The sequence below is a fragment of the Asterias rubens genome, chromosome 1 (assembly GCF_902459465.1).
Source record: "Asterias rubens chromosome 1, eAstRub1.3, whole genome shotgun sequence".
NCBI lineage: Eukaryota > Metazoa > Echinodermata > Asteroidea > Forcipulatida > Asteriidae > Asterias > Asterias rubens.
Genome location: NC_047062.1, coordinates 19,601,000 through 19,625,090, shown reverse-complemented (window position 1 = coordinate 19,625,090; position 24,091 = coordinate 19,601,000). Strand labels below are relative to the sequence as shown.

Genomic DNA, 24,091 nt, shown 5'->3' with positions numbered 1-24,091 from the left:
GGTGAAACAACAAGCTCTTTGGTCCTGCTTGCCATTCATTAAAAAAAAGATAAAAAAGGCAAACATTTTACAGAAGAATTTTAGATATGTTAATTTTGCATTGGGGAGAAAGAATACTCTTTGTTTTTTGCCCTTACAATGATCGTAAACTCGGGTGGAGTTGGACAACATTGTACATGTATGCCCGGATGTCTACATGTACACACTGATGTGTACGCATGCTCTGCTGTGTTCATGTACGCCCAAATGTGCGCTTGGGTAGGTTTACTCATTCGAATCTGGAACCTATAATAAAAGGGACAATTAAGTCCTTGGTTGGGTTAGCATCCCCTGTTGGAAAGGATGTGTGAGCTGTTGCCATAAAGTACGAACAAAAGAGGGACAATTGGAGGTCAACAATAGCAGGCATTTTTTTGTATGCCCGGATGTGTACAAGTATGGCCAGATGTGGTGTGCCCGGATGAGTTCATGTATGCCCAGATGGGTAGATGTGTTGTGCCCGGATGTGTACAAATATGCCCAGATGGGTTGGTGTTGTGCCCGGATGTGTACAAGTACGCCCAGATGGATTGATGTAGTGCGCTGGGATGTGTACAAGTATGCCCAGATGGGTTCATGTAGATGTGGTGTGCCCGTGTGGTGTGAGTGGATGTGTATACATCTCAGATGCGAACATCAATACAGTGTATTGCCAGATGCCTACATATACGCCCAGATGTCTAAATGTATATTTTAATTTGGATTCTCCATTTATCAACTTGTGGCATTTAAAGTAGGGCTTTTTTTGGGATGATTATTTACAGTAGTTGATTTTTGTAGCCTGTGTACTCAGCCGTTCTGTTTGTATCAGTCCGAAGTTGACCCTCGGCATGTAGAGCTTGTGCTTGGGAGAAACCTGCACCGTTAGTATCATATCAGTCATCACTTGCATGATTTGATAATGCCAGCTAGCTAGCCACAATATTGAACAGTTAACCACTCCAGGTAGCTTCTTCTTTTACGCTGGAACTATTGATTTCAGAGTAAGCAATATTTCTGGCCTTATCATGTATGTTTCACCGAGCCTTTTAATTATATTGTAGACAGGTATGCTTTACCTGTACGCACATGCAAAACAAGTGTCTCTTAAAGTGGTGACCGTCTTAAAGCTGGGTTGTCTGTGTGTTAGGTGGGGATGAAGTTTTTTCTCTGCTGTCTCAGACAAAACATATTTTTCAGATGTTTACGACAGATTAAGGATTTGGTAATTTGGGGGAAAATGGTGAGCAACCGAATTTCCGATAATTTTTACTGTGGAAGTACATGTATGGGCCTGATGTCCTGTATTTTGAAAGGGCAAAGGCAACAAGGCGTTTTCTTCTTGGTAAAGGGCACCTCTGTGAGGAAATTGTAAATTTCTATCTGAACATTTCAAGGCGATTGCCTCCATAAAGTATCAAGCCTGGAAATATTTCCCTACTCAGTGCCTATGATTTTTTTTTTTTTTCAAAATACAAAATGAAACTGAAATGAATAAATTGATTAATTTTCTGTACACTTGTGCATTGAGGGCTGAGCTGAGTGAGGGCTGAGCTAAATAATAACTGAGTGGAAGAAAAAAATGAAGGCAAAAGCCTGTGGGCGTGTTGCACAGTCCTTACTGCTTAAATCAAGGATCTAAAAAATTGTTTTAACCATGGCACCTGCACAAGACTGTTCTCAGAGGCCTATAAATCTGAACCATTTGTCACATTTCTGTGCTGCTAGGCTGCCCATGAATCCAAACTGATGTCAGGAAATATGCAGTCTGTCATAAGAGGGCATAATGCTGACTGTTAATGATGAATTCTTGCCGCCAAGCCCTTGGTGTTTATCCCCCCCCCCCCCCCCAATGGTAAGAGACGCAAAATGCCAAAGGCTAGAGCGGGAGAGAGAGAGAGTTCCTCTACTGTAGCTGTTTATATCAGTCGACATTCCTAGTTATAATGGAGTACTGGAATCCTCATCCCAGGGGTTCGTAAGATTTCTAGTGTAAATCAGTGGATACAAGGATATGAAGGTTGGATGGAGAAGGGGGGGGGGGGGGGGGGTGTAGGGTGAAGGTGGGGGGGGGGTGTAGGGTGAAGGTGGGGGTGTGAATAAGATGGTATCTACTCCGTGGTAAGAAAGCAAAACAGTTCTCTATAGAACAAAATCTACCTGGCAAGTAGATATATCACACATGGTGTTACCGCTAACCAAATATTATATAAAGTATCTTCTTTCTGGTTGAGATCAATCTAAATGTATCTTGTCATTTAAGCCTAAATTCTCTTCTGTTTTGAGTTAGGTTTTGTTTATTTTCCCCTCCCTTTGTTAGGTGCTCTGTTCTTATTATATCACCATATACAGTCAACCCTTGTTGGAAAGAGCAGTTTTATAAAGAAGTTATGCTTATAAAGAAGTCAGGAATCTCATTTCTGCTTTGTGTTTCTTTGTTTTTGATATCCTCTTATAACAATGTTCCTGTTATAAAGAGGTAAGATACTTAAATCTTTGTTATCTTGAATTAAATTACACCCAAGTGAATCCTTTCTCAATTGAACAGTGGATTAGTTGAATGCGGTATTCATTTTTATAAAACCATTTCCTGGCCTCTTGTTTTAAACTGCATTTTGTTACTATTCATCGTTCAATTTTTCTGTGTCCTTTTTGACTTAATGTACAATGGTCAGCACCATGCATTGAATGCCCTTGTAGAGGATGCCAGAACACAATCTTGTACAATAATATCTGTATCATCCAGTCATGCCAGTCGAATGACAATGATCTACTTGAATGTTACAAAACAAATAATGAATGGAGAGACTATTTTCATTTGTAGACAGAGATGGAATGTTCCATTCAAATTGGCTTCACCTTGTTGAAATGGACATTCCATATTTCATTCATAAACATTCATATGATTTGTATAACAACTGGTCATTTTTATGAAGTACCTACATGTACACACATGATGTTACTTGGTAGTGTACATTCATGTCTACATTTGTACATGTGTACATGATGTACTGGAATATGTTCAAGACGTCACTAAGACTTTTATCATCGTACGTGTATTGCTCGTATTTTCAAGAGTTAAATACTTTTTATATGCAAGATTTTCATTGTATGTTTTACAAGAAAGGCTCCTAGACTTCACTATGAAATGCTTACTTGATTTGAAGGATCTAAGCAAAGCATTGGATCCGTGTAACTCATTGCTCTATGGTACAGTCTCTTTGGGTATTCTAAATATGCTGTGCATGATATTTTGTATGATTAAGTTAGCCGATTTTCAATTGTGGTTCTCTTTCTTCCATTTCTTTTATCTGTTCAGGACTCTGGAAATGTTGAGCCTAACTGTCTCTTCCGAGTGGATGAATATGCTTTCTTCATCATTTGGAAAAGTGAAGGAAGGGTAAGAAACAATAATAGTATGTTATGTTCAGTAGTAAAAAGTGATGATACAACTGTTTTTTTTGTAAAGTCAACATTTACTTATTAATAATATCTAGATTTCAAGACATCTAGATGTAATACAAGACGGCTAGATTTCAAGACATACATGTATATATTTCAAGATGCTTCTCTAAGGTGTATCAATAACAAATATATATCATTCCTTTAAGACATTTTGTAAATTGGGAAGTATACTCCTGAAAGATTTGGTCCTCCCAAGCAGTGTTTCAAGAAACATTTAAAGCATGATACATTGCTCTGTGTATTGCCAAGTTTGTTGTTATTTTGAAAGGGGTTTTTACATGTAACCGAACCTTTTGAGACTTTCGAGTACAGACTTTTATCCAACACCACAAACTGTCTTTTTGCCCTCGGCCTCAAACCAACTGCAGAAATACTCAACGACTGTGCTATTATTAACCGTGGAACAAAAAACTGACACATGACACATCTTTAAGAAATAATTAGATAAAAGTATACATGTGCCGGATAAACCAAGGCTGCGTATCGTCTCGGTTGTCATAAGCAAGCCTCAAATTTCCACAAATTGAGATAATAAAGGTAAAGAGTCAAGACTGAGCACGTGTAACTTTATCAAATTCAAGTGAAGCACATTGATACATAGGGGAAATGCATGTTGTGAGGACGAGACGTGTAACGCAAAACCTCTCGTCCAGGATTGGATTGTACTGGGATACAATACGGGGGGTAATTAGCAGTGTGTGTTTGGCATGGACTCGAACACCGGCTCAGGCTGACTTGAGTTACATCTACTACCGGTTGACGGTGATGAGCTTGAATGAAATTATCATTAATTGAAACACTGACCCTGTCGTAATTTGAACAGATTTGCAAGGTTATCACCGAATGCTGGAAAGGTTCAGTGCATCTGACAGTGATATATATACTTGCATGCAGATGAGCTCGTCCCAGTTTTATATAGTTGCAAAGAACGCTAATCTGAGGATTTAGTTCTTTGGTCATGGATTTCCCGGTCTTGGTTTCTAGGGATTTCCAGGTCTTGGTTTCCAGGTTTTGGTTTCCAGGTCATGGATTTCCAGGTCTTAGATTTCCAGGTCTTAGATTTCCAGGTCTTGGATTTCCAGGTCTTAGATTTCAAGGTCTTGGATTTCCAGATCTTGGTTTCAAGGTCTTGGGTTTTCAGGTCTTAGGTTTTCAGGTCTTGGTTTCCAGATCTTGGTTTCCTAGTCTTGGTTTCCAGATCTTGGTTTCAAGGTCTTGGATATCCAGGTCTTGGTTTCCGGGTCTTGGTTTCCAGGTCTTAGATTTCCAGGTTTTGGATTTCCAGGTTTTGGATTTCCAGGTCTTGGATTTCCAGGTCTTGGTTTCCAGGTCTTGGTTTCCAGGTCTTGGATTTCCAGATCTTTGTTTCCAGGTCTTGGTTTCCAGGTCGTGGTTTCCAGGTCTTGGATTTCCAGGTCTTGGATTTCCAGGTCTTGGTTTCCAGATCTTGGTTTCCAGGTATTGATTGCCAGGTCTTGGTTTCCTGGTCTATGATTTCCAGGTCTTGGTTTCCAGGTCTTGATTTATAGGTCTTGGTTTCCAGGTCTTGGTTTCCAGGTCATGGATTTCCAGGTCTTGGTTTCCAGGTCTTGGATTTCCAGATCTTTGTTTCCAGGTCTTGGGTTTTCAGGTCTTTGATTTCCATGTCTTGGTTTTCAGGTCTAGGATTTCCAGATCTTTGTTTCAAGGTCTTGGGTTTTCAGGTCTTGGTTTCCAGGTCTTGGTTTCCAGGTCATGGATTTCCAGGTCTTGGTTTCCAGGTCTTGGATTTCCAGATCTTTGTTTCCAGGTCTTGGGTTTTCAGGTCTTTGATTTCCATGTCTTGGTTTTCAGGTCTAGGATTTCCAGATCTTTGTTTCAAGGTCTTGGGTTTTCAGGTCTTGGTTTCCAGATCTTGGTTTCCAGGTTTTGGATATCCAGGTGTTGGTTATGGTATTGGATCACCAGGTCTTAGTTATGGTCTTGGATCTTCAGGTCTTAGTTTTGGTCTTGGATCTACAGGTCTCTTGGATCTACAAGTCTCTTGGATCTACAAGTCTCTTGGATCTACAAGTCTTGACTTGGTTTCAGTCTCCCTCATCGGTAATTGTAAGCACATCGGTAATATTAAGCATCGGCACAACAGTCTCCCTCATCGGTAATTGTAAGCACATCGGTAATATTAAGCATCGGCACAATTGAGCACCAAGCACTGTCAGGACACGTTTAGTCAAATTAAAGCGTACGAAAAAAAAACATCTTGAGTTGACATGATATGAACATAGAGATGAGGACCACAGAGATGAAGCTTTGGTTATATACTTGGACAGGATTAATGTTTGGTTAAACATGTCGTATTCTTAGATTCCTGTGAGCCACACTTTTAAACATTAATCAATTAATTCCAGCCCTAAATCAAGCTCAGCAAGAGCTAAGGAGTTACCTGTATGTAGTGTACTGCAGGGCAATGTATAGCCTTCTCAATGTACATCACTTGTACATGTACATGTACATGTACGTGTACACAATACTGTAAACCTACACGTACATGTTGTATGTCCATATTGGCAACTTATCCCAACGATGTCGCTGTTTTAAAGCTGCAGGCCACACACGCATCACCACTATGCAATTAGCAAGCACATCTAGATTACAAACTCCCTCATCAAGGGAGCTTCAAATTACGGAAGAGCGACTGTCTAGTATTTGGATCCTTAATTCTTTTATTAGTGTTTTGATTGTGTGCATGTCGCAGCTTAGTGAGAGAAGAAAAGGGCGGGAAGAATAGAATATAGAGGTTTTGACCCTCACAATAAAAATGATATTTACTTTGTTTGGACTGTGTAAAGGATCATGGACAATAGATTGAGTGTGGTGAATGAAGATAAAGCTGAATAGTCAATATTTGGGTATATTTTAATTTGTATAGATGTATTGATTGAATTCATATTTCGCTTTTTATTAATGTACATTTTTGATGAGACATGCACAATGTACATTTGAGTTTATGAACTTTGTTGCAATTTTCTATAAGCAAATACAAGTTTATGTTGCAATATTTGTTGATAAGGAGAGGCAGGTACACTGGTGTGTTTCTGTTATAATGTCAAATATAGGGGTCCTAACTTTGATGTGATTTGGTTATTTATTTTACAGAGTTATCTACCATGATATACATGATGTTTCTTGGTAATGGTAATGCACATTTATGTCTGCATATATAATATATGGTTAAGTTCAAGACTAGTTTCATCTTACGTATATAGCTCAAATTTTGGAGATTGGAGTGTGTGACACATAGATGTAGTGATGTTTCAAACAGAGAGGCGATCATAATTACGACCTGCAGTTGAATCTCTCAAATCAAAACCTGAGTAGAATAGAAAGAGACAAATCTAACTCCACAAGTTTGCCCCCAAAATCATTAAAATGTTCCTGTCGTGACCCTGGGACTGACATTCTGTGCGATGTACTCAAGATTGATCAGGAACGATGGCTTTCTGCAAACATAGTTTCATTCTCTGCACCTGTTGTAGGCCCGGTTTTGAGGAGTTTTTTCCTTCTTCGACACCCAATGTTACAATTGATTTGGATTTGTGATGCATAGATTTTGTATGCATGATCACGAACATGAACATCCAAGTGGAAATTGTATTCATGCATGCATTTTAAAGTGATACGTTGAGACTCTTTCTTGGACGTCATTCAGAGAGGTCTGATTTTCAAACAAAATAAAAAATATGGATAGTTAACAGAATCATTCCCTGAAATGTTCCATTATGCATTAGTCCCACTCAAGCCTTGAATTTCATCTTTGAACATGTTGAAAAGAGCAAGACCATTTTCATTTTGCAAAGGACACTTCTATTGGAAAATCTTGATGTCAATGGGAAACTTTTGAAGGGCACCAAGGCGAAGACCGAGGGCAATGGAGGCCATTGCCTCTGTGGCCTGCGTGTGTTTCTAAGCCTGCACTTCCATGGACAGGCAAGATTCAAATGTCCACAAAAAGAAAAACTGTTTTCTGTGACCCTGAGTTATCAATCCCTGTGAGGACTAAAATTTTTGAAGGAAAAAGATTATTTAAAGACACTGGGCACTGTTGGTAATTGTTAAAGACCAGTCTTCTCACTTGGTGTATCTCAACATATGCATAAAATAACAAACCTGCGAAAATTTGAGCTCAATTGGTCGTCGAAGTTGAGAGATAATAATGAAAGAAAAAACACCTTGTTACACGAACACGACGTGTGCTTTCAGATGCTTGATTTCGAGACCTCAAATTCTAAATCCGTGGTCTCGAAATCAAATTCGCAAAAAAATAATACCTTTTTCTTAAAAACTACGCCATTTCAGAGGGAGCCGTTTCTCACAATGTTCTATACTATCAACCTCTCCCCATTACTCATAATCAAGAAAGGTTTTATGCTGATAATTATTTTGAGTAATTAACAATAGTGTCCACAGCCTTTAAACATCAATGTGATGTCCAGTCCGAACTAAATAATGAACAATGTGTATCAAGAAGCACATGCCCATGAGTGATCATTCAATCTTCAATCAAGAAATCAAATATATTTTCACATTAAAAAAAAAAAAAACAAAAAAAAAACCTAGTGCTAAATGGCTCAGTTTGTAGACCCGGCATGTTGATTGGTTCAAATCTTGCTCTAGTAAATTTGTCTTTATTTAACACCAAATCATTTCAAACATACCCGGTCAGTTACCCATGTTGCTTATTATTTAATATTTGAAGAAGAAAAAAAAATCCCACAAGAACGAAAAAGCAAATTAATTAATATACTTGGGGAAATTTTGTCTAGAGAGAGAGAGAGAGAGAGAGAGAGAGAGACAGAGTGTGAGGACATCACTCAAATATATAATTATCCAAGTTACTGTATTACGATTGACTAAGGTTGGCCTTGTACATTTAAATATGCTGTAGATAGAACCATCTGCCCTGTCATGTGCATGGGTTAGGATACAAGCCTGTCATTATCATATGGCACTCCAGGGTTGAATTATATAAAACAAATTAATTGAATCGGAGTAGAATTAAGTAGGATTTGAAACTTTGTGGAAAATTACATTTTTCTTGAAAACTATGTCACTTCAGAGGGAGCCGTTTCTCACAATATTTTATACCATCAACCCCTCCCCATTAAGGTTTTGTGATAAAACAAAACCCCCCAAAAATCCAAAAGTGTGTCAATGTGTGAATGGTAACTGAAAAAAGATTGAGTTGATTAGAAATAATTTTCTTTTATTAATTACTCTTAAATTAAAAAAAAAAAAAAAAATGGAAGTAAAAAGCAGGTCACTTTTTCCGTCCATCTGTTTATGAAAATTTGCGGGCGTTTTAAAAATATAATTAAACAATCTACTCAAATTATCCTGTCCTTTACGTAAGGTGTGAATTGATTTAGATTACAGTAAAATAACTTGCTAATGTCTAATATATCTCCCTAATTATTGTTCTATTGCTCTCCATAATTTTAATCAAATAACACACAAACGAGAATAACAAAACCTAAAATATATACAGAGAAGGCTAAAAGGTTCTATCAGCCAATTTCTAAAAAAGTCAAAATGTCACATCTCAGCATAACATCATGTTGAATAATTACTCCCCAACCCATCAAAATCCAACTGCACGGTTTGCTTGATTCTGTTGGACTGAGGACTGCACTTGTAATCTATATCTAATGCTTTACATTCGATAAGGCACACTGTACAGTACACGCATCACCATAATCAGAGTCCACTAGTTTGGATGTTGAGTTACCATATGGTGTTTGATTTATTCGCGATTTTCTGATTTTGTGAGGAAGGATCCTAGTAAATCAATCACTGAACTTGGGGTTGATTTAGCATCAAAGGTTTTCCTGAGGATTGTTAATTTATATTTAGTAATAAAAAGTGATTGATTTAAAGCACTAGACTTCAGATTTAAGTGTATACTTGGGGTTTGAATTGGAAAAGCGATCATTGGGAATATCCTGATACAAGTTTATCTTTCAAGCCTGCATTAAAGGCAGTGGACACTGTTGGTAATCACTCAAAATAATTATCATAATAAAACCTTTCTTGATTACGAGTAATAGGGAGAGGTTGATGGTATAAAACATTGTGAGAAACAGCTCCCTCTGAAGTGACGTAGTTTTCGAGAAAGAAGTAATTTTCCACGAATTTGATTTCGAGACCTCAAGTTTAGAATTTGAGGTCTCGAAATCAAGCATCAGACAGTACACAACTTTGTGTGACAAGGGTGTTTTTTTTTTCTTCATTATTATCTCGCAAATTCGACGACTGATTGAGCTCAAATTTTCACAGGTTTGTTATTTTATGCATATGTTGAGATACACCAACTGTGAAGAAAAGTCTTTGACAATTACAAATAGTGTCCACTGTCTTTAAATGAAGAAATAAACACACATTGAAAAGAAATAACCCTTCAATGTGAAATGTATCCATTCACTTGAAATCTGAAAGCTGGTTAATTAAATGCTAGAATAGAAACATCATCTGGGCTTGAAACTCAAAATGACATATTTATGCAGTTATTGAAACCGTCAATTCACCAAAAAATTGATTATATTTCATGACTAGAGCATTCTTGAGCGTCCCTGGGTCAAGTTACCAAGACACTGCTACGACAATACATTATTTACTGAAGGTGTAGAGACTGTGGGTTGTTTAGTCCTAGAGTCATGTACCATTTCACTATACAAACAGCACTTCAAGACAAGACCGCTCTTGCTCCTCGCTAAATCCACATAATTATATTAATATTAACCCACATCTCTACATGCAGTACAGAAGCCTCAAAAAATTGAAATAAAGGGAGGTTAAAAAAAAAAACTTCTCCATGCCCCCCTCCGTTGGCGTCTTGAGACTTAAGACGACGGACGGAATGATTTATGCATCTTATTTTAGCCTTGTGCCCTGACTGCATACATGTATTGTGCTGGCTAAGAGATGTAAGAGCATGCGCACAGGCGGTCAGGCAAGCAGGCAGGCATCGTAACATCATTCAAAGCCAATTGATTTTTTCCCTGCCCCAATTCCATGTACAGAAAGGTCAAAGATTCTTCTGCTGCTGCAATCGTTCGGTCGTCGTTGTGGGCCGCTGTGTGAGCGATCACATCTGTATACCTTACTCCCCGTTTGTGATCCCTGATGTCCGCTCGCTAAGGTTCACTGCTTCCCCCCCATGAGATATAAATATAAATCTTGACGATCGGGATGGAAATAAATCTTGAAGGGAAAATTAATTTTGCTCAAGCTGCATGTTCCTTCTGCGGGCCGACATGAGAGATCTAGCATTAAATTGATTTTTTTTCTTCAAAGAAACATCATTAAATTGATCCTTGGACGATGATGGTGGAGATATGGTTTGAAGTGCAGTTGAGGTTTACCGGTAATACGCTGTACATAATACAAGGAGCACTTTGGGGGGGGGGGGGGATGGGGAAGGGAGGATTTGAGTCAGACTCATTAAAAGCATCTCTTTGCCATCTTTTACCCCAAAAGCAAGATTGCGTGTCAGGAGCTAGGAAAGATAGAGAACTATAAAAGTACATGAAACATTGTATGGATTTTAAAGAGCAACCCACAATCGATATCGGTTTTCACTGATGGCTACAAAAGCAAGGGTCTAATTATTCATTTGTGATGAGAATACGCTTATTGTGATTACCAGACTCTTACCAAACTCCCATCTCCTGCATTTGCCTAATTTTCATTTATTCAGGTCAGCATTGCCAAAACCAGGCTCAGCCTGACACAGATTCTATAAAATCCAATCCAGTTAAATTAAGTTTAGTCTAATTGTGTGGGTTCAACAGTTTAGGTCTTGAATTAGCATAGTCTTGGCCCCAGACCATACATGAAGTCTTTGCCCCAGACCATACATGAAGTCTTTGCCCAAGATTTCAGTGATCGAGAGTGGGTTGCGTACTGCGCTCATTGTCAATTGTTATAGAGCGCCCTCTTACAGCATGATTTACCCAATTGTCTGGACTCGCGTTTAGGAAAGGCTTCAGGAGAAGACAAAGAAAATGCTTAAATTTGTCAGGGTTCCCAAGACATTGGTGAGAGCCAGTCAAGTTGGTTAAATCGTGCCGTAAGACGGCGTTCTGTAATGATTTACAACGAGTGCAGTACACTATCCACTATCAATCACTGACGTCTTGGGCCAAGCCTAGAATTACCATAACCTACATGTATAGTGATCCTCATACATTTAGATTCTAAATGAAATCTTTATCTCGGTAATCGTTTTCTAGATATTGGGGTTAATCAACAGAAAGAGAGAGCGAGAGCATCCAACTCTTGGCCTCATTAAGCAAGAACTAGAATCAAAGAAATTTGATAGTTGGGGACAAGAAGGTGGGCGTGTCACGTGGGCTTTTAAAAAAAGGATGGTCAAGATTTCATGATGATTGAGTTTTTCCCCCTTATTTAAATTGGGTCTTGGTCACTTGCCTTGGACATACATTATGCTGACTAGTTTAGATTAGAACAGGAACAATAATCTAGGATTTTTCCAAACACATGTTTTTAAAGATTTACTATTTTATAGAACTTTAGCTGGTCAAGTTAGAAACTCCTCTTAAAGGCACTGGATATTATTGGTAATTGTCAAAGACCAGTCTTCTCACTTTGTGTATCTCAACATATGCATAAAATAATAAATACAAAAAAAAATGTGAAAATTCTAGCTCAATGGGTGTGTTGAAGTTGCGTGATAATAATGAAAGAAAAAACAACCTTGTCAGACGAAGTTGTGTGCTTTCAGATGCGTGATTTCGAGACCTCAAAATCTAATTATGAGGTCTCAAAATCAAATTTGTGGAAAAATTACTTCTTTCTTGAGAGCCGTTTCTCACAGTGTTTTATACTATCAAAAGCTCCCCATTTACTCGTTACCAAGTAAGGTTTTATGCTAATAAAAACTGGGTTACATTACATTGCCGACTGGTTTACATCCTATCTCCATGACAGGGAACAACGTGTTATTGTGCAAGGTGATATGTCCGAAGCGACCCCTATTCGCTGGGGAGTTCCACAGGGATCCGTTATTGGTCCGCTCCTATTCATATTTTATACTACCCCTCTCCAAGAAATAATTGAAAGCCATGGAGTTTCTTGCATGATGTATGCGGACGACCTACAACTCTATGTGTCAGTAAAGCAAGGAGAGCAACACCTAGCCATATCAACAGTAGAGGCTTGTCTGCGTGATGTACGGTATTGGATGAAGACAAATCAGCTCGTCTTGAACGACACTCCATGTTACTTCACAGAAGAAGAGATCTCAAGAATTACCTCCTGTACACATTGGTGAGACCCGGGTCTCATGTAGTGGTGCAGTGAGGGATCTTGGGGTGACACTAGACAGCCATCTATCTCTACGCCAGCATCTGACCATAGTATGTCGCAAAGCCTCGTTCGCACTTTATAGAATCGGCAAAGTGCGCCATCTTCTCGATAAGCAAACTACAGAGATTCTGGTCCAATCATTTGTAAGCTCTCTTCTGGATAACTGCAACTCTCTCTTGTTTGACATTCCCCAAAAAGACATAGCTATAACTTCAACGTAACCAGAATTCCGCTGCCCGTCTGGTTTCACGTTCTACTAAGCGCAAACACATCACTCCGGTTCTGAAAGAATTACACTGGCTTACCATCTCTTTTAGAATTCAGTACAAGCTCCTCATCACTACGTTTAAAGCAAACCATGGAACATGCTCCAGTTACCTGTCTGACATCATCATCCCTTATCTACCAGCCCATCCACTCCGCTCATCATCACAACATCTCCTCACCATACCATCCGTACGAACTAAATCCTTCGGTTCAAGGACTGCTTCTAGTGCCGCCCCCGAACTTTGGAACTCTCTTCCCGGCTACATCCGCTCTCCACAGAGCATGGAACAATTCAAAACTCTGCTCAAATCCCATTTGTTTTCTATCGCCTACTGTTCAGTTTAATCATTTTGTTTGCATTTTGTCAGTGTATTTTTTCTTAATTGGTTGCTTTATTGTTTGCCTTTTGTTTTTTGTTAAGCGCATTGGTATTTCTTTCAGTTATGAAATGCGCTATATAAGAATTAGCTATTATTATTATTATTATTATTATTATTAATTGTTTTGAGTAATTACCAAAAGTGTCCACTGCCTTTAAAGCCATTATACACTTTCGGAACAGAAAACAAAATAAACGTTCACAGATTTACAGATAACTTACAGGGTTTACAGAAGGTAATGGTGAAAGACTTATGATGAAATATTATTCCATGAAATGCTTTACTTTTTGAGAAAACGTTAAAACAATTATCAATTCTCGATATATCGAGAATTACGGATTTATTTTAAACACATGTCATGACACGGCGAAACATGCAGAAACAAGGGTGGGTTTCCCCGTTATTTTCTCCCGACTCTGATGACCGATTGAGCCTAAATTTTCACAGGTTTGTTATTTTATATATGAATTGTGATACACGAAGTGTGGGACTTTGGACAACACTGTTACCGAAAGTGTCCAATGGCTTTAAGGATCAATAATGGTCTTGTATGGCTATTTTTATATACCACTTTTTGGTATAATGAGAACTTACACGAGGAATGAAAATTGTGTGCAGTACCAGTTTGAAGCTGTGGTACAACTCTAATGTAACTCACACAGCCTGCAAATCCACCATATTCCCTCTGTGTGCTGTTGTTTGTCTGAATATAAAATAAATAAATAAACCTCTGATTGATAAAAAATACAATTTACATTTCTGGAGCGCGCCAGTGTGCGGCCAGAATTGCTAGCAGCCTTCTGCTGTAAATTTCATCCGGTGTCCAACGAGCCAGCGGGTCTGTTTCTCGCATCTCGTTTTTGTCGTTTACTGCACGGTGTGTGTAATCATAGAGAAAGGACAGAGAATGATAACCAACTCATGCATAAATAACCTTCCAAGTGTCTTCCTACTAACCCCAGTATGGATTGAGCAATTCGCTGCATTTTCTGTTGTTTTATTATTTAATTCATTCCTCATGGCATGTGATTGGGATTGATGCATTTTACGTTTCAAAAATGTATATATATTTTTTGTCAAAGGCTGTGTGAATATATTTACTGTAGCCTTTAGCTAGAGTAAAATTGGTAATAAAGGAGGGTGGGTTCATCTCTATCTCCATTCTTCCCCTTCTTGCTAGGGTGCGTTTTGGCGGTCGTTGGTCAGTGATTATAAAGGCACTGGACACTATTGGTGACTACTCAAAATAATTCTTAGCATAAAAACATAAAACATTGTGAGAAATGGCTCCTTCTGAAGTGATGCATTTTTAGAAAGGGGTAATTTCTCACTCAAATAATAAAAATAGTACATCTGAATGCACACAAAGTTCTGCAACAAGGGTGTTTTTTCTTTCATCATTTTCTTGCAACTTCGATGCCCAATGAGCCCAAATTTGCACAGGTTTGATTTTTTATGCATATGCATATGTTGGGATACACCAAGTGAGAATACTGGTCTTTGACAATTACCTAACCTGTCCAGTGCCTTTAACCAATGGCCAATTTAACCGAAACAGTTATTGGTTCTGACCGCTAAAATGCACCCCAAAATGCCCCGCCCTCAACCAAACACTGTTTATCCCGACCCCGCTCGCTTCTTCATGTCCCAACCCCTTTCTCTCGCCCCTTTCTCTGCCGTCCAAACAGAATATCAAGAATTGTTTATGTCAATGTGAAAGTAAAGATGCGAGTCAGTTGCAATGAAATATTTCAGGTGATTTTCCCCCTCGGGGCCACTTTGTGCATCAAGTAAATTGCTTTGGCATGTTTTGTTTTGTTGCAATATTAAAGATAATACTCAGCAGTATGCTACATGTAGGTGCATATACATTTATTTCAAACGCAGAGACACTGGTATAAATGTGGGGGCATTAAATAATTAAATTAAAATCTGTGGAGCAAGATTTGCATTTAAAATAAAAAATTTAGTACTTTTTAAATTTGTTTTTGTCATCCCATTGTGTGTTTTCTCCGTTTGTTTGCCCTCCTCTCATTTTGGAAATTGTCCAGTTTCTTGCACTTCTTGCATGGACTGTTGTTGATAGCAAAAGGTTTCTTTAAAACGGGTCTATTTGATTGATTTTTTGTTTCACCCTTACACCAATGTGTGTTAGCAATGTATACTCAGTACATTACCGAATTCTGTGAAAAAAATATCACAGGCATATTACTTGGGTGGGATTTGAACCCATGACGCCCTTTAACATACATGTATTATGTCATTGGATTTTAGTTGTGTACATGTTATTCGTTTCATGTGTCTATTTCAATGAGAAATATCGCCAGAGCTTATTGTTGTTAAACGTTTTAAATGCAACAACATCGTCATCAATTGCGCAGTGGACCTTATTGGTAGTTACTCAAAATAATTGTTAGCATAAAAACTTACTTGGTAACAAGCAATTGAGAGCGGTTGATAGTATAAAACATTGTGAGAAAAGGCTCCCTGTGACCACTAATTTTCCACTGAAATTTGATTTTGCAACCTCAGAATTAGATTTTGAGGTCCCAAAAGTTTGTGTGACAAGGGTTTTTTTTTTCCCGCTATTATCTTGCAACTTGGCTGACCAATGAGTTCCAAGTTTTCACAGGTTTGTTATTTTGTGCATACACCAAGTGAGAAGACTGAACTTTGACAATTACCAAAGGTGTCCAGTGTCTTTAAAACATGCAATGAAAGTAGTCTCACATGTGTGCATGTTTTTGTAAAATAACCAACGGTCATTTTATTAATTTACCCAAAACACAACAAATCTAAGTTGGTCTATCTTTTTTATGCAATTTCAAAGTCTGTCATCACTCATAAAAGTCAGTTTTTGCTCCGTCCACACCGTCATTTCCTTTATGTGCATGTGTTTTCTAAGTCTTGATTTCACTCTTGCTAATGAAGTCATGGCTCATATGCTGTGATTGTTGGAGTTCAAAACAAACCTGTCACATCAAATGAACATTTTAAGTTCTCGTCAGACTCTCTCTCTCTGCTTTCGTCATGGGCTTGTTGACGAGCCTATACACACCCCCACAAATTCTCTGCCACTCTGCATGTAAACTTTAATATCGTCAATCAGGGAACGTTACCAGATCCCTGTTCTTGTTTTGTTTGCAGCGGGGTTTTGCTTTGGCGGGTATAGTGTCGCCTCCTTCCGATAAATCAGCCAAATTAATGGATGGGATTTAATGGGGACATTTAATACAGTGTAAGGTCTGTTGTTAGGAGTTGCATGGTCCTTGGGAGGTACATGTACATGGCAGGGTTTAGTTGAGAGGCTGTGAGGGGTTGGATTTGGGAATCAGAAACTCCCTGTGTTAGGGTGTACTTTGGAGACGTGGACACCTCTAGGTTTCTTTCATATAACTAGGATTTGAAACTTTGCAGGGTGGAAATACGATACCTAATTTGACCTATAGATGTTGCCATCTGTTTAAAGCCATTGGACCATTTCGGTAAACAGTATTGTCCAAGGCCCACACTTCGTGTATCACAACTTATATATAAAATAACAAACCTGTGAAAATTTAGGCTCAATCGGACGTCGGAGTCGGGAGTAAAATAACGGGAAAACCCACCTTTGTATCCGCACGTTTCGCCGTGTCATGACATGTGCTTAAAATAAATCCTCAATTCTCGATATCGAGAATTGATATTGTTTTACTGTGTTCTCAAAAAGTAAAGCATTTCATGGAACAATATTTCAAGAGAAGTCTGTCACCACTTCCTTCTGTGAACCCTGTAAGTTATTTGTAAATCTGTGAACTTTTATTTTTTTTTTCTGTACCGAAAGGGTCCAATGGCTTTAATGTGCACTATGTCAATGTATAAAATAATGTGTAAAATATTTATACACCGGTACTGGCAGTTTGATTAAATGTGACATTTTGAATTATTCTTGTGATTTATGGCAGCATTGAAATTGAAATAAATGTATAGAAGACATAAGATGCAGAAAGGGAGAGCAGTTTATCAGGCTGTTGATTTAATCAGCTGATTAGCTCATTCCCTGTTCTTTAGTGAGCTATTTTAAGTTGATGCTTAAATTTTTGTTGATGATATTGAGGTTCTGAAAAAAATATCCTCAATATCACTCTACCTGGTTCCATTCGCTGACCTTAAAGTTGAAACATTTGCGACCAAATAGACCAGTCAAGTTGGAATAATCCGGATACGAACACTACATGTTTAAAACTTGCTAAACTATCTTTAATTTCAAATCATCACTTATGGAGTGTCACTGAATTGGACAGCGCCATCATTTATTTATGATGCTTTACTAATTATTTATGGGTGATAGGCAGTTTCCTGATTTGTCCAGCAGTTTGGTTTAAAGTCAAACTCTTATTTTGTTATATTAAGATGAACATTGTATTTATAACAACTACTTACCAACCTGCAAACTGCTCACCAAACCTGAAAACTGCTTACCAAACCTGCAAACTGCTTACCAAACAAAAGGACCTGTGGTACAAATGCAACAAAATAGTTAGTGGCCTGCATTTTGACCCAAGCAGAGTCTTTCTCAAAGGCTAAACAACAAATAGCTAAGAGCCTGTAGTTTTTTTTCCAGATGTATGTATACACAAGATTTCATTTCATAGAAATATATAGTCTTTGTTCAAGTTGTTTTTTCGCATAAGATTTGCACAGTCTATGTGAGTAAACTTGAATGAAGTTTTGAAAGAAGTTTCGTTCTTTAGGAATGGTTGCCCATGATGTACAGAGTTGTTCCTGTTCAATTTACTTTGAGTCAACTATTAAATTATTTCATGTTAACTTGTTTTGTTTGAAGAAATATTCTGTGGCTAACAAGTCAATAAAACTGGAATCACAAAGGCCGGAAATATTGTCCTAATGCACATACCTGAACTTGCATGACAGAAGAATATAAGACAGAAGAATACATGACTGAAGAATATATTGAATATATCAATTTAAACAGTAATTAAATTATCATTTTAATTTTTGTTTTCTTCTTGCAGGAAGGCCAAGTGTTGGATCTTTCTCAGATCAATGACGTCCGCAAAGGCATTGCCCCCAAGGTAAGCTAGATAAAATACTTGCTGTCCGCTGTGCTCTTGTCTCTAGTATTATCATTGTGATAATAATTAGAAGATCCTCTGTGATGAAGCCTTTGATGTTGTGGTGAGGTACTTCTATTCAGACCTAATTTATGGAAATCTGCGCTTACTGATTAGCCATAGATTCATGAACTTACACAGGACCCCGTAAGCGCCCAATTCTGTGGTAAGCAGTGTCATAAAATTGGGCAGTTTTCTGCTAAGCAGAAATGACCATGATACCAGGGCGAGATGGTACTAGAAAAATAGTGCTGAGCTTCTTTTTGTGTTTAAGCAGCTCTATGAAAAGCCCAATTTCATGAAGCCTAGAGAAATACTGCTCAGTAAATTGGTTGTAAGTGGTTTCCTCTGTTGAGTTGTGCTAAGCAAAGTTGTTTCTGTCTGCTAAACATTGTTGTGTTTAGCATTAATTAAAGCATGGAACTTGGATTCAGAGAAAAATGGCTTTATTCATGTGATATTTTGTGACTTTTAGTTTTTCTCGCCTGCTCAGCTTATCAGCTTATCTGGAAAGTTTTGCATAAAATCAGGAATTAATCGGGAAATTTTGCAAACCTGAAGAACTTTTTCCTGCCAAAGGCAATAATAATACATCAGTCTGAATGATGTGAGAAATACAGGAATCAAAATAATATACAAAGTACCTGCATGAGCCAGGTCTTACAATCACACACTGACTCATCCCCTTTTCACACTCTATTTTGACTATTTCCTCATCTGTCACACAACAGTCTGGGATTAACTGCATTCATGCTATTGCAGATTTCACATAAACATTGTTAGCTCTCGGAGATGTGCCTTTGTCTAGATGGCATTCCATCATATGGCACATACTTAATGCGGTGGTAATTTAGCGCAGCCGGTCATGGGTACGTGGCCTTGCCCTTTTCCATGTGGGCGTGTTTATACAGACAATTTCATTTGTGTGCGGATGTGCTTGAGATGTGTTCGTAGACAGAAAGATAAAGTTGACCGGCGCATAAAAAAGCTTACGTCGTCTCCTTGTTGGTAATTGTCCTCTTAAAGGAACACGTTGCCTTGGATCGGACGAGTTGGTCTATATAAAGCGTTTGTAACCATTTTTTAAAAAAATGCATATGGTTGGAAAGATGTTTTAAAAGTAGAATACAATGATCCACACAAGTTTTCCTCGAAATTGCGTGGTTTTCCTTTTACTGTACAAACTAACACGGTCGGCCATTTATGGGAGTCAAAAATTTGACTTCCATAAATGGCCGACCGTGTTAGTCGACGAGGTAAAAGGAAAACCGTGCGATTTCGAGGCATGTTTGTGTTGATCATTGTATTCTACTTTTACAAAATCTTTCTACTCATATGCATTTGATAACAAACGGTTACAAACGCTTTTCAAAGACCAACTCGACCGATCCAAGGCAACGTGTTCCTTTAATTTCTTCAACGTATCTATAGCGCTTTATGTTTGGAAGACAGACAGGAAATGCAAATTTGAAAGAAATCTTCACGTTCGCTGCTTCTAATTGACTGATTCAAACAATGGACGCGGGTAAAATGCTTGGAGTCTTGCGTAAGCAAATTGATGCAATTATCAGAAAGCCATGCGGGGTCGTTCTCCTCGAGGCACGGTTTGAATATCACATTTGAAACTTGTAGTTTTTTTTTGTGTGCTATAGATTTTAGCTATCAGTATGCGTGTGTGCATTGTATTCATGGACATGCACAAAACTCTTGCATTTGTGAACGTGTCATGTCCTCTTCATTAACAGTTGTACATGCAACATTCATGATTTATACACACACAGAGAACATGGTCATGATGGCAATAATAATAATAATAATAATAATAATAATAACAAATTCTTATATAGCGCATTTCACAATAACCATGCTCTTTACATTAATGCCCTGGTCATTGGGCCAATAACATTCCTTTAATCTTGCTCAGCTCCCTGAGGAGTTTACAGCATGAGCTGCTGTGGCGCTCTGAAGGCTTTGTCATACACAATATCAACCTCTACCCTCGCAGGTACCCATTTACCCCTGAGTGAAGAGAAGCAATTGTTGTAAAGTATCTTGCTCAAGGACACAAGCGTCACGGCTGGGATGCGAACCCACACTCCGGTGACTTAACCACCGGAACTTGAATTCAATGCTCTTAACCACTCGGCCATGACACTCTAATAAATGACACTCTGATAAACGTCTTTATCCCTCCTTAATACAAATTTATTTGAAAAATGTTCTTATCAGGAGAGTTGAATGTCACCTCAGCAATAATAAATCATGGTTTGGTTTGTCTCTGTAATGTAGAGCCATCCGCATGTCATGTTGCATGGGGATCAATCTGCTATTAAGGCACCACTAATGGACTTCTACTTGTAACTAAAGGCCTCGTGTTTCTTGGAAGAGTTCGGAAGTAATGCTCGCCGTAAATCTCTACTTTTTAAGTGATCTGGAGGATTCAAAATCAATTTGCTGTAAGTGTCATCTTTTGAGGTAATTGAAGTTGAACAGCAATTCCCTGGATTCCATGAAGTACGCTTAAATGTATGTGATACAATTTTTATAAGCCAGTGTTTTGGGCGAGTGCTTCCTGATGATGGGATCATTCTTGTCACTGTTGTTGACCCGATATTTTAAATCTACCACAAAGATTTCATTCCTCACCTTGCATTAAACATGGAAAGTTGTGTTGTATTGGGGTTTCTTTCCCAGAAATAGTGCATAGATATGAGAACCGCAATCAGTGCTTTATGGCTCTGCTAAACCGTAAGCACAGAATCCGCGCTTACGGAAGCAGGGAATTCTGGGCTTATACGGCAAGTGTATTTCAGGGGTTAGCGGCGAATTTTGGCCTCTGCGCTTGTGTACACCACGTTACTAGGCATTCTACTCTCATAAGGCAAGCGCAGAAATTCGGCGCTTGGCCATAAGCAGCGAATTGCAGGATCATGATGATCGTAAGCGCGGAATTCGGTGGAAAGCAGAGCCATGAAATTGGGCCCTGGTTGTGAGGATGAACAAAGTAATCACACATGTGCAGTATAATTTGTGTAACATTATGTACATGGACCAGACGGCCATTGAACTGCTAGTTAATACTCCTGACACGAACACCAAACACAAAGTAAACTGTGACTCTCACATAGACTCGTCAGAAGAGTTCATCCAACTTAGAGCTAACACACAAGTAGATGGAGTTGTTGGCTGTAAGTGGTTTTGCTTCATATTCACGTTGACATCAAGTGTGGACCACTCTTTTTGGTTACCGCAAACCAAATATATATCACCGGTGTACTTCCAAAGGAAGCTCAGAACTTTCAATGTAGACATAACAGTTATGAAGCTGTTTTAAAATTTATTGAATTGAATTGAAGGAACATTAGGTATAAAATCACTGGGGTATGTGAGGTTCATTCATAGAGAGATCGGCTTTTGCTGGACTCTCCTCTGTCTCAGGGCTGTGGGCTTGGCCTGGTCGTGGTTTCCCTCTTGGTTTTTGATTTAATTCCCATTGTTGTTTTTCTTCTTCTTGTCTTTCTCCGAGTGTTTTGCAACCCTAGGAAAAGGCGCTTCATAAATGGCGTTATAACATTATTTTATTGTCTGAAAGAAACTAAAAATTTGTTTACTCTACCTTTCAAACAGTGCACTTTTTGTCACCAGGAGGATTTTACAAAAAATACTGCTGATTTGAAAAGAAAAAGAAAACCTGTCTGAAAGAGATCTTTTTATTCATCACACGGTAGACAAGAGAAGTAGCTTCATATACATGAACTCTGTATGCACACTGGCCTGTTAAAACATGTGTTAACTTGATGATCGAATCTAGTGGGTCTGATGACTACTCTTACCAAGAGCAAGGAACAATTCCTCTATGCTCTTACCAACGCAGTGCTGAGCCATTCCCGTCAAACTGGCCTGTTTAAAAATGTGTTTGGTCGAACATTCATGTAGTGGGTATGGCTGTACTCATACCAAAGCAGTGCTGCACCAGATTCCTGTTTGTGCCTGAGCGTTATTATTTTTATCTGATCTTTCATTTTGAAAATGTTCACGAGTGCTCTATGTGAACCTGCATGTATGTCCATGAAAATGTCACAGGCTTTTTTACAAGTTTATCAAACAAATGGGGGCACAGATGACGGTGTACTCTTTACAAAAACAGTGCTGCACCCACCCCTTATGAGATGGTGGGAAAAACACCCAGAGTGGGTCCCCTGGATACCTCTGCCTCATCATTTTAAAACATGAGTGACAAAGCCACCCTCTAAACGTGAATGTGTGCCAGTCAAGCCTGTCCATCGGCCAGGGTACATACAGGCTGCCATGGCAACGGTGGCCAAGGAGACGAGGATCCCAGTCAGCCATGCATTCATCCCAGGGTTTTAAAACAAGTAATGGGATAGTGAAGGTTATGTCACCATCTTGAGCATGGCTCTTCTTCTCGTTTTACAATCTTGCTCAGGATGTGCTTCCATCCTCTCTTCTTTCTCTCGCCCTCTCTTGGAGTAGGATAGGAGGAGGAGGAGGGGGAGGGGGGGGGGGTGAGGAGAAGGAGGAGGAGGAGAAAAAGGAGAAGGATTGCATCTTGCGTTTATGGTATGGACTGAGGTTGCTCAGTTGTCTTGAATGATAACAAGTTTACTGGCGCGGATTTTCATCTTTGAGAGGGCAAGGCCAATTTCATTTTGCATAGGGCACTTCCATTGGAAAATCTTTGGGAAACCATTGAAGGGGCACCAAGGCCAAAACACAGGGCAACAGGGTCCAGGGCCTCCATGTACATGTTATTACAGGCCTGAGTTTAAGTCATCTCTCTCCTCCTTCTTAAAACCACACACTTGTGTCCAACGAGAGGGTAAGGCTCTAACCAAGAGGAGTCGAGGTCAGAGCAATATTCAAGACACTGTGAAACTGTGTTTGTTTTTTTCAACCGTCTGTTTTTTAAGCAATCTCAATCAAGAAAGACGTATTTATTACAGAATGAAAACAATTTAACTACATTCTCACTAAAACAGAGGTAGTGCATTTGTTTTGTAAAAAGAAAGTGGGCTGTGAAAAGTAAGTGACATTGTGTTGTTCACTCCGTGGTAAAATGTCAAAATTTTGTTTTAACTACAACAAACTAGATTCAAGATTTTTCTTAAAATATGAATGAAACGTATATTGTTTTCCAGTTAATACCCTTTTTTCATAAATACTCAAATTAATATCCCCATATCAAAGAGATGTCTAAGGCATCATCAACTTTCTCGTAAGTTAGTTTCATGTACAAAATTGCGATCAATTATTATTCCTTCCCCCTCCCCCCTCTCAAAATTACCAGTGCATGGTGCTGTACATTGAGGTCTTGAAATGTCAAATGTCACTCCTTACACAAGCTTCCACATAATGCATTCGTACGCACACTCGATATAAAAACAGCCTGCGCCAGTTTCACCTCGCTGAAGTCCTTGTACTTTTCAACGAAAAAAAAAAAAATGTTGATCAGAACCGGGATGG

The 24,091-nt window shown here is 38.7% G+C and overlaps 1 long non-coding RNA gene across 1 annotated transcript in view; it reads left to right on the top strand.

Annotated features, from left to right (window-relative positions):
• The window catches only part of LOC117295998, a 51,004-nt gene extending 32,435 nt beyond the window's left edge, over positions 1–18,569 (top strand). Inside the window, exons 3-4 of the long non-coding RNA XR_004519708.1 lie at positions 3,338–3,418; positions 18,509–18,569. This is a non-coding gene — a long non-coding RNA (uncharacterized LOC117295998). The remainder of the gene's footprint in view (positions 1–3,337; positions 3,419–18,508) is intronic.
• Positions 18,570–24,091: the final 5,522 nt, after the last annotated feature.